We start from the raw sequence: 10,858 nt of genomic DNA, 5'->3' as shown, positions 1-10,858 counted from the left end.
ATACACTCCCATCCCCACACACATTTGCAAATGCAGAAGAGGAAGTCTAGCATTCACCTACATTGCACCCAGTACCTGGAACAACTTCCTTCTACACATAGGGCCTCCTCCTCACTTCTTAAATTTTACAAGAAGCGGAAGACCTGGTTCTTTGACTAAATCCTTGGGGTGGCTCCCATCCCCCTCATTCCTATGACTACACCCCTGCTCCAGCGCCTGGAACCCCTACAGGGTGAGTAGCCACACTAGACAAATTAACGTAATATAACATCATTACATAGGCATTTTTTTTAAACTGATCATTTTTAGTAACATTCATCACTCACCACCCAACAATGCCATTAGTGAATAAAGAGGCAAGTCAGTAGGCATGTAGATCATAAATGTGGCCTAGATTCTTTTTATAGGTGGAGCAACATTACAGTCTATTAAATCAATGATAAGAGGTGTTTGTACAGCGCACATCCTGAACCCAAGTATTTTAAAGAGAGATTATGTGCTGTAAAATAGAAAAAAAGATTCTGTGAAATAAAACGTGTGCTTAAAATCACAATTTGGACAAACATGGAAGCTGGTATTGATTCCAGGTTATCTGGTTTCGCATTTTGAAGTTCACCCACCAGATGGGTATCTCTGTCCCTAGTTTACATCAAAAGTCACTGTTTTGTTTTTTCATTCTCAGCTGACAGGGATTAAAAAAACGAAACAGAGAAAGCTGACCTGTCTCATGGCCCCCAGACCAAACTACCGAGACATCAAGGACGGTTAAGTGCCCCAACATTATTGCCGCTCAGTTGTGGCTTGACGCCATCCTTGCAGATCAGTTATTTAACAACCATGGTTGCACACAATAACTCTTAATTACCACTATCTATGGAAAGCTGTGATTGGCTCAGAAGGTTTGGTATGCCTGCAATAAATATTTACTGCGGCAGCCTGCATTCTAAGTTAAATGAAGGTCAGAAGCAGAGACTTGAAACAAACAGTGAAAGGAAGGTTGTTTACCTGCCTTAAATGGATGAGATTTAGGGAGTTCATGCTAATAGTCTTATTGCTCACATACTGTTGGGCATTAACAGCTATTAATTGCTCTTTCCTGTTATTGTGCACTCCTTCGGTCCTTATCTGCAGAGCCCAATACCGCTTCGTTATAACTTTATCATTGAAGCACTTTAAAAAATGTGCGGGATTTGAGGTTTCAAAAAAGCTGATCATTCTGACCATATGTATGTACAGAACAATGTAGACCTTAAGTATTTTCTTTATTTCTATATTCAGAAGTAACCTCAGTGACGGGGCTTGTGGTAAATCGGTGTACGCGCGTCCCTACAGCGCTTGTCCAGCACGAGAAGCCGGACGCTGATGGTTTCGTGGAAAGGCCTTTAATGGTGTAACCCAAAGTAATTTTTCTCGATAAGCAGGTGAGCGAGCATGTAGCGAGTGAGCGCCTGCAATTACAGCTTTGTTTATCGTACTGCACAATCTGTTGTTTTTCATTAACATGCAGCCTTCGAAAACCTCTCTCATTAGCTGGAATTCACCTGAGGGGTCCGTCCCTGAGATTGATCCTATCTGGCGCTGCTGTGAAGGAGGTGTGCCTGCAGCCAGCTGTGATAGATTGGTTATGCTGGCAGAGCACGAGACCAGCCCCAGATTTGCAGGCGCAACATATTTATAAGAACTCTGCGTTCCTTTTCAGTCTGCGCAAGCCCATAATAATGGCACCGAGAACGTTTCTAAAGAGGGTGATCACCTTCCTCCAGTTCATCACCTACAGTGTTTCCAACCATGGACTACAGAAAGATAGCCTGGTGCATTCTGGGAGTTGTAGTCTTGTTTTCAATTATATAGCTCTAATAGGACTAAGGCACCAGAAATGAATGGTTTCTAGGTGGACAATTCAGCAGTGGAGGCGGTGTCAGTAATGACCTCGAGTTAAGTGGTCATCTGATTTCTAAATGATGGAACACCAGGGCTCGTGCTGCCAGACCCTTCCCCCGATCAAACATTGCCTGTGTTTAGAAACCAATGTTTTATAGAAATGCACCTTGCTTGGATTTGTGCACTTCTGAGCCTTACCTAGAGCTGGTGGATGTAAAGGTTAAAGATGCAGACTGCCCCTTCTTAGCAAACAACATGCAGAGAATATAACACGTCTCACCGCCCCAGCGTTATGCAAAGTTGTTATTAAACAAGCAAAATCTCAAATAGGTTCCATCTCCTGGCCTGCCTGTAGTTGTGGGTAGAATGCCATGCAAGTAGGATACATTTGCGGAAGAAAATTTTAACAATATTGCTAAACCTCATATTACACCAGACGCCAGCTAATGGAAAAAATCCCAATTCAACTGTTGCTCTGGTCACAGCATTTACATGGCCATGTGTTGCTTTGAGTGATGGAGCATCAGTTTTATGCATCCTTCTACCTCCAATCCCACAGATCGCGTTGCTAACCAACCAAGATAAGGCTAAGCGCTCAGTTTTGAAAACACGTGCTGCCTTGACCATCTTTTTTTAAATTTGTCTAAATTGTCTTCTTTTGCCATTGAATTTAGACTGTGTGTAAATCACAAGAAAAAAACAAGCATTTGTAATGCAATGGGTCTCGCATTTGCTCGAGTTAGAGCTCTTAGCGATGAAAATTACTAACTGGACTTTTCTTGCCACATAAATAAAAAATGAAAAGTAAAACAGTTGTCATAAGCGAGCCGATTCAAAGTGCCACGGCAACCATGAGCATGAGCGCAAATGAGAGGCACAAAAAGAAAAAGAAGTTCGCTTGCAGTCAAATGTATCCGCAATTGTGCAATTATCCATGTAACAGGGTCGATGGCCAAGGCGGTAATAAAACTGCCCCAAGGAGAGACAAACGTAAGGCATTTACCAATGATGATAAAGGATTTTTGAAAGGTAGGCCCACAAATGAGTGACAGTGATGGGCGTGCGGTGGGCTTGTCTAAAAGCCCACAGATAGATTACAACAGGTCAAAGCGCTTGCGCTGGATCTAATAAGATATGCACACAGCAATACAATGCCTGCTCTTACTGTTACAGTAAAATGAGAGAGGCACTGACATGACTGGTTTGTCATTTAAAAATCATCATAATTGGGATGTGCTTTAAAACTCTAGCCGCGTTTCCCTAGAAAGCTTGTTTAAAAAAAAAATTGTGTTTGAAATCCTGCTGCTTCCAGGAGCATGTTGACCTTGATCTGAGGGGGTATTATTGTTCGATGGAGATGGTCAGTTCTGTCCAAGTATTAGGGGATTCCCAAAATCATTATTTGTTTTGAATGATTCAGGCTAATATAAAGATGCGTCTTTCTTCCATTGGACGTGGGGGACACGTCAGAGAGACCAGATTAGGTGAGATGTGGTCAGACTCTCTTGTGTAGCAGGTGCACAGGGAGCGCGATGCAATTAGGACTTTCCTAGTAGGACGGAGTCCTCAAAGTTCATGCGTTTAAATTACCAGATTAAAATCTGTATTGTGAATAAATGTTTAACTCCACAGAGGAGTCTATGTTGGAAGTGTGCCCCTTCTGGTGCGCTCTTGAAGGTCAAGTTGTTTTTAGAAGTGGAAGCTAAGAGATTGATTCATTTTATTTCACATTTAAATTGAAGTGGTTTACATGTAATCTATGCTTGAATTTGTTTTCTGCTGTCTTTTCAGCAGCAGCTAATTCTTCTGCTGTATGCAGATCCTAGGAAGCTACTTTGGGAGGATGAGCAAATATTTTGCAGACTGTCTCATCAATAGATCATCCATTTGTTAAGGATAACCATCATTAGTTGTACTCCTGCACGTTGGTGGTGCTTCCTCCTTCGTACTGTGGGACATCCAGACGGAACCGTGCTGGTTCCCCTTGCTGACCCTCACCACCTTAACAACTAGCGGTATCATTTACAAAGCTATCGCGACCAGCACTCCTGCTTATCTTCCAGGCAAGCACACCATCTCGGGTGGTTCTCCACACCCAGACAGTAGGACACCATCAGCTGCAGTCTCGGAAGTATTCAAATAATAAAAAGTCAGCAGGCTTTTTTCATCTGTGCTTCCAGGATCTGGAGCAGCATCAAGACTGCCCCAATGGAAAGAGATGAATAATGACCTTTTTAAAGAAAACAACATCTTAATGCATTCACTGTCCACATCCAGCTTCCTTTCCTATTACTTGCTGACTTTATGCTTGTTGTTTTCAATGTACAGCACTCTGCTGCCTTGTGGCCAGGTTTGCAGTACAGAAATATCATATATATACATACATACATTTCCACACTTTTGTGGTTCTCCTTTTGCTGTACAGACAGCCAAGCTCTGTAACTCGTTACCAACATACAAAAGGATCCTTCATGACCATCTCTACTTATGAATGGATCCTATCATCGGAGGCGGAGGTTGAGGGCTTTTATGATGTGCCCAAACAAGTGTTAACCAGTGGCCTAGACTGCACGTAGCTTCTGAAATGGGACAGAATTGTCTGGTAACAACAACCATACAAGGATAGAAGACCATCCAGTACATCCCGGTTATGCCCAGTATGAAGGCCGAGGTGCAGTCCAGATAGTGTGGAAAGAGAGAGAGCAGAAAACTGAATTAATTGCAGTGAAGTGAAGATCATCATGGAAGCAACAGATATGGAGAAGAGCACTGACCATCAAAGGGGTAGTAGGCTTAGTACAGAAGAGTAGACGGCAGACAATTGAGGAGACCTAAGTCCTGGTGCAGACAAGCAGAGCTCACACCATCAATGAGGCTGAAGGTGTGATGCAGAGGAACAGAGCAAAGCGTATCTCTGAGGCAGTAGGCATGGAGCAGGGGGCCAGATCAGAAATCGTTGAAAAGGTGGAAGGCATTGAGCAAAGGTGCAGAGCAGGTACCATGATGCAGAAGGAGGAAGTCAAGGGAATGGAGAGGATAGCATACTTGACTACCAGCAACCTCCAGGATCAAGGTGCTGAGTCCTTTCTTGCCACTGCCATGGGAAAGGACACCTGAATGGAATGACAAGCACACTTTATTTGTTGAACACACTCTGAGGTGATAGATGGAGAAATAGTGAAGTAAGTTGAGTTGTCTTCTCACATGAGTCATGCACAATTACTCTCATTTTGTGGGTGGAAGGCTTAAGTGCTAGAAGAAAGGCTATCTTGCAGTAGAGGTGTACTGATAGAGCTACTGGATTTTGACTGGTGGAGTGAATGAATACTTATAATCTCCTGGACTGATACCTCTTTGTGATTCTCTTGAGGGATAAAAACTGTTTACGCACCCGGAAAGATAATCACAGGAAGGCTGAGGGACTTGTGGTGTCTTACATTTCACCCTAACTCAGTGGTAAAGACTTAGTTCTACCCACTTAAATGACTAATTTATGCACAGGTCACCTCAAAAAAAGAAAGATACTTCATGTTTTTCCTACCCTTTTCATCATATACTCCGCTGGCTCTCTATGTCCAGACTACAAACCCACCCGTTCCCACCAAAGGTAAGCATTGTTACAGCTGTTTACCCATCTACCCAAGGAGCCACATATTCTTTTGATGCAACTTCAAACAAGTCATCACATTTGCCCAACCAGTCTATCAATTTCACTACTTCACTGGTTCCGGGAGGCACCGCAAATGGTTAAGAAGAGTGCAAGAATGCTGCCAGGCCCTCTTTTGTTGCCAGTGGTATTTCTTGCTATGTACCTGCACAGTTTGTTTATTTATCTTTACACTTAATTGAAAGTCTATGTGCTCTTCTTTCTGTGGCTTCCACACTCATGTGCTTCAATGTATTAATTTATATATTTAGAGTTTAGATCAGCACCCATATTGGTGCTAGATCAGTGTTTCCAACCTTTTGACAACTATGGACCCTCACTTTATCATTACTGGAACCCAGGGACCCCCACTGAGTCATTATTGGAATCTGGGGACCCCCCCCCCCACTGAGTCATTACTGGAACTCGGGGACCCCCGCCTAAACATTGCTGATGATTTGAACCACCAAATACACAAAAAAACAGAAACAAGCATCCCATCAGACACATACACAAATTATAAAATATTTTATTTAATTTACAAACAAAAATTAAAAATGTAATGTTAATAGGAAGGTTGGAGTTTTTCTAAACTCCAATTGAAGTCACACATTGTCCATACTATATTCTGTTTGACGCACCTACACTGCTCCCACGTATCAATTTTAGGACACTAATTTAATTTTTAGCCTCCAATTTTGAAATTCCTTGCTGTTTACAGTACTTTTTAACATTTTCAGATGTACACTTGTCCACTTTATTTATATCCCTTTATTAACCTCCTAATAGTTAATTTTTTAAGCAGCAATGGACCCCTTGAGGCAGCTTTGCGGATCCCCAGGTGTTCCCCGACCATAGGTTGGGAACTACTGTGCTAGATCATACTAGTATAGTCACATTAGGTCTTAAAATGTTATTGTTTTCTCTTTGGATGATCAGACTCCAGAATGGCCTCACACAAGATCTCACTTTGTTTTCTGAGGTGTTGCTAAATATGTGCCTGATCCTAATATGGCCACTTGCATTGCTGACTCTTTCAGTTTCGTATATTAGGCCATGCCAGCAGCTCCCAGAAACCCTAGCTTCCAAGTGCCTTTGTGATCCTCACTATACCTTGCCTGCAGAGTGAGTGACACTCAAAGCCATATTTGAGGTGGGGGGGAAGCAACTCCTTATGGGCCCTATTTGAAGGGGTCCTGCGCAAAGAGTAGCACTCTTAATACGTAGACACAGGAAAGTAACCTGGATCTAGTACTTACCATAGGAAGCTGATACTTCTCTGCAGGATGCATTGGCAGTAGCACTGATACTTTCCAGATTGGATTATTGTAACGCCTTGTATGCTGGCGCCACCTTGCAAGCTATTCAGAGACTGCATATAGTTCAGAATGCGGCTGCGAGCGTAGTCCTTAAAAGTCCTCGCCACTCCTCTGTCGCTTGCTCTTAAGTCTTTACATTGACTTCCAGTCTCCAAGAGAGTGCTATTTAAAATAATGCTACTTACCTTTACAGGTTTCAGATCACAAGGTCCTAAATACCTTAGGGAGCGATTTCACACTATACTCCCTCCCAATCTATCGGATCCTCATTTGCTCATCTTTTTCAGCCCCTAAATTTAGGCTAAAAACGAGGGATGGGAAGTGTTAGCATTATAATTATCAGAATTGGAAGTTAGCTTCAGAAAGTCACTTAAGACTTGGACTTTGATGCTTCAACAGAACTCTGCCAATCCCTGACTTTCTGTCACTCTGGTCTTTCAAGTCTGCCGCTAGCACCAGGATGCTCTTTTGGGAGTGACATTCGTGCTTTAAAAAACACCCATTTCATGTCATGCATCACAACACAGGGAACTACAGTTTACATGCTTCCTTCGGTTTCGGCCTTCATCACCAGTTGCAGAAAGCCATGCCAGGGATACCCGAGGTGAAGAAGAACTCACAAAAAGGTTTTTATTTCTTATTTCTTTTCCTGGTGCCAGTTTCTCTCCATCCAGGGCATTTTATCTCCATGCTGCCCCTGCACTCTCTAGCTCTTTTCTCCTTTCTTTCTCTACCTCTTCTTTGACAAGAAGTACTTGCAGTCTCTAGGGAATAAGTTGGAAGTCCTCAGAGTCCTGCTTTCTTCCTTTTGTTTTGACAATATGACATTCCCCACTTGTGACTAAACTTTATTTGATTGTTCCTTTTTTTCTTTTTATTTATTTATATGATATTATGCCTACTCAGCAAAACGAGTATTGAAATTATAAAATGGATTAAAAGTACATTTACAAGGTGTAAACATTGTAGTACATGTAGAAATACTGTGAGAATTTGGTAAGCAAGTAGTATTTTTATAAGTGACAAAAAGGACCAAATTAAATTAAAGTTTAGTGATGATTTTAAGTTATCAACAGCTGTGTACGGTATTGTAGTTTTGTGACACAGTTTATCGGGAGAAGGATGTCAGATATTCTTTGAGAACTATAGTTAAACTATGATACTTCTCATTGCTTAGTATGCTTATGGAAATACAGTTGTTAAATCTAAAACAGTGTAAGTGAGTGGACACAGTTAGCGGGAAAAACCTTTCTAGAAGGGCTTATTGTGGGAGTTGGGTGCCCTTTTGCAAGAAGATGCCTCAAAAAGTATTATTTAGCATTTTGAAATTGTCAACCTAAGCTTATGAAGGCACATTTTGAAAAATACTTTGCTTATGCGCTACTGGTTTTCAGGAACGTTTGTCGCCTGGTTCAGGCAGCCTCAGTCCCGGGGGACGGAGTCCTCCTTGAGGCTGGAGAAGCCCCCCCTCCACCCACATGCCAGCAGCGGCTGCTAAAAAACCTTTACAAGGAAACAATAACAGTGTTTGTTATTGTTTCCATATAAAGGAGCGGGGCCACGGGGGTGACGTGCTGTGATGGGAAGTGCTGGGGGAGTGCTCAGCCACTCCCCCTCAGAGTGCATGTGTGTTTGGCCGGCCGTATTGGGCCGGCCAATCACACGTGTGCACAGGGCCCTCTCCAGCCCAGCAACGCAGTTGCTGGGCTAGAGAGAAGCTGCACAGACTCCCAGTCTGCTTGGGAGCACCCTTGCCGGGCGCTCCCAGCCAATCCTGATGCTGCTTTGAGCAGCGTCCGGATTGGTTGCGGGGAAGGCTGGGAGCCTGTGCCTACAGCCAGCAGAGGAGCGGCCCGGGAGCCAAGGTAAGTTTATTATTATTTGTTTTAACTGTTATTACTATACACCCCGCCCCCTTTAACACCCTCGAGCCGCGACTGCTCAGTCCACTGCCAAGAGGATGTTTAGTTTGCAGCATTCTATTGGTGTTTGCACTGACTTGCACACTCACTAACTCAGCTTCTGTTCTTTACACCTCCTCGCACCCTGCAAGGAATGCCTCCACACCTGGTCACTACTTCACTTTGAGGTCCATTACCTTACATTCTCTAACTTCTACCACCTATTTTCAGCTCTTTCTAAGTCTCAGCTACACATCGAAAGCAGCAGGAGTTTTTCCTTCCTTTAAAGGAGTTAATTTGCGAATTTGGAACTTTACTTATAACTTGTGAATTCTGCTACTTTTCCTGGCAATTATATCTGCTTTGCTGAATCTCTTTTTAGGTATACATGAGTACCATGCAGTTCAGACCTAGTTTGAAAGCAGATTATTGCTGCACACTATGATCGAGGGGTACACTACACAGTGATAGGAGGGCCGTGGACAAAGCAAAGAGGTAATAAGAAAGCAGTTCTGGGGATAAGGGCATGTCAATACCCTATGGCAGGGGGAGGTGGAAGGTTTTGTCATGGGAGAGGAAGACAGTGTAGGGTAGGTCTTCAGGGAACTATTCTTTCTAGGACACTAATGGCTCACATAATGGTAGGCGAGCCAAGAAATTAACAGGGAGAGCCGAGCCGAGCCGAGCCAGGGGTCCGGTTTGGCTCTAAAAGCCCTTGCACAAGCCGACATGTTTGCTATGTAAATCAAGCAACAAACATCACCCAAAATATGAACGTTTTTTCCATATTAAAAAAAAACCGAAGCATATTTCTTTAACATGCAGCAACTTTGAGATAATGAAGAAAATTGGGGATTAGTCCCAGATTTTATGGTTTCACTTTGTCCAAATCAGCCACTAAATGAGGTGTCTATTTGTCCTTTTTTTAACTTCACATGCTAATGCTTAGTTTTTAGCTTTGTGCACGAGAGTAGAGTGAGGGTTGCAGGCAGGAGCCACATGACAGCTCGGCTCGCTTTGGGCTCGAGGGTCCAAGAGGACCTCGAGCTGAGCCAGAGCCCCGCATATGGCTCGAGCCTGGCTCAAACTTCCAGTGCCCCGATGTAAAAATCAATTAACATTAACCTATTCATTCTTTATTTCCAGGATGGAGACTATAGGACATGCAATGCGCCGTGGGTCATGAAAGTGCAGTTGAAAGGCGCCCAGCAGCCCATTTCGAAAAGGAAATTTGAGTGTTAACGACGCCTCATCAAATCACATGAATTCTATTAAACGCTTTTTGGTGGAGTGTGAGCTATTTAATAAAGTCCCAGAATGTATAGTTTCAGAACGTTTTGTTTATTGCCATATTACAGTTCAAATTAAAACCCAGGCTTTAGAATCGGCGCTGGTGGCCTCATTTTCAGGTCTGTGCTGATTGGCATTTCCTCCTGATGCTGAAGCAATAAAATGAGGAACAATTTATGGTAGCATCATTAACGCTGTATTTTTTGTTTTTTCTGTTCTTTGCTGGTTGAAAGGTGCCATGGGATCCCTGCACTGTAATGAGTGGATAAAGAGCGCCATCTGTGCCATAACAGGGCGTCAGACCGATCACACTTAAGGCTCAATTGAAAATCCAAAGAAGGCGCAGAGAGGATATTTTTGATGGAAAAACTCTGGTGGGCGTGCAAGGGAAGCTGACGATGGGCTTGTAAGTCTGGCTGACACTGGACCACATGCATCAAGCCTTTGAAAGTAGCCAAGTATAGCATTGCTTGCAGTGGGGAACACACAATGAATGAGCCCCCGAAGCATGTGATGAGAGCCCCCCGAGTTTCATATATTTTAGAAACATTTATTGTCCTATGGTTTAATAGGGAGTCCCTGGGTGTTGTTGGGCCCCCTGGAGGGCTGAAGTGGGGGGGGGGGGGGGGCTTTGGCCTTAGGGGTTGCAGCATAACACGCCTATCTCGATGTCCTCATGCCTTCTTGGGGTCTGTGTGTGTTGACAAAATGAAATATTAGCAGATTAAATATGTGCATGTACTTAAAGCAAAATGTAATTTTTAGATATTATTTACTGTAAATGTGAAGAAATTTGAAATTGGAGGCTAAAAATTGATTTG

At 43.1% G+C, this 10,858-nt stretch overlaps 1 long non-coding RNA gene across 1 annotated transcript; it reads left to right on the top strand.

The window, feature by feature from the left end:
- The first annotated feature begins 976 nt into the window (after positions 1–976).
- LOC138297432 (uncharacterized) lies at positions 977–10,547 on the top strand. The gene is made up of 3 exons (XR_011204100.1): positions 977–996; positions 1,279–1,421; positions 9,894–10,547. It is a non-coding gene; the product is annotated as an uncharacterized lncRNA (long non-coding RNA).
- The last annotated feature ends 311 nt before the right edge of the window (positions 10,548–10,858 follow it).

Source organism: Pleurodeles waltl, chromosome 5, assembly GCF_031143425.1.
Source record: "Pleurodeles waltl isolate 20211129_DDA chromosome 5, aPleWal1.hap1.20221129, whole genome shotgun sequence".
NCBI classification, from domain to species: domain Eukaryota; kingdom Metazoa; phylum Chordata; class Amphibia; order Caudata; family Salamandridae; genus Pleurodeles; species Pleurodeles waltl.
Note: the sequence above shows the minus strand (reverse complement) of the source record. Positions and strands in the feature narration are given on the sequence as shown.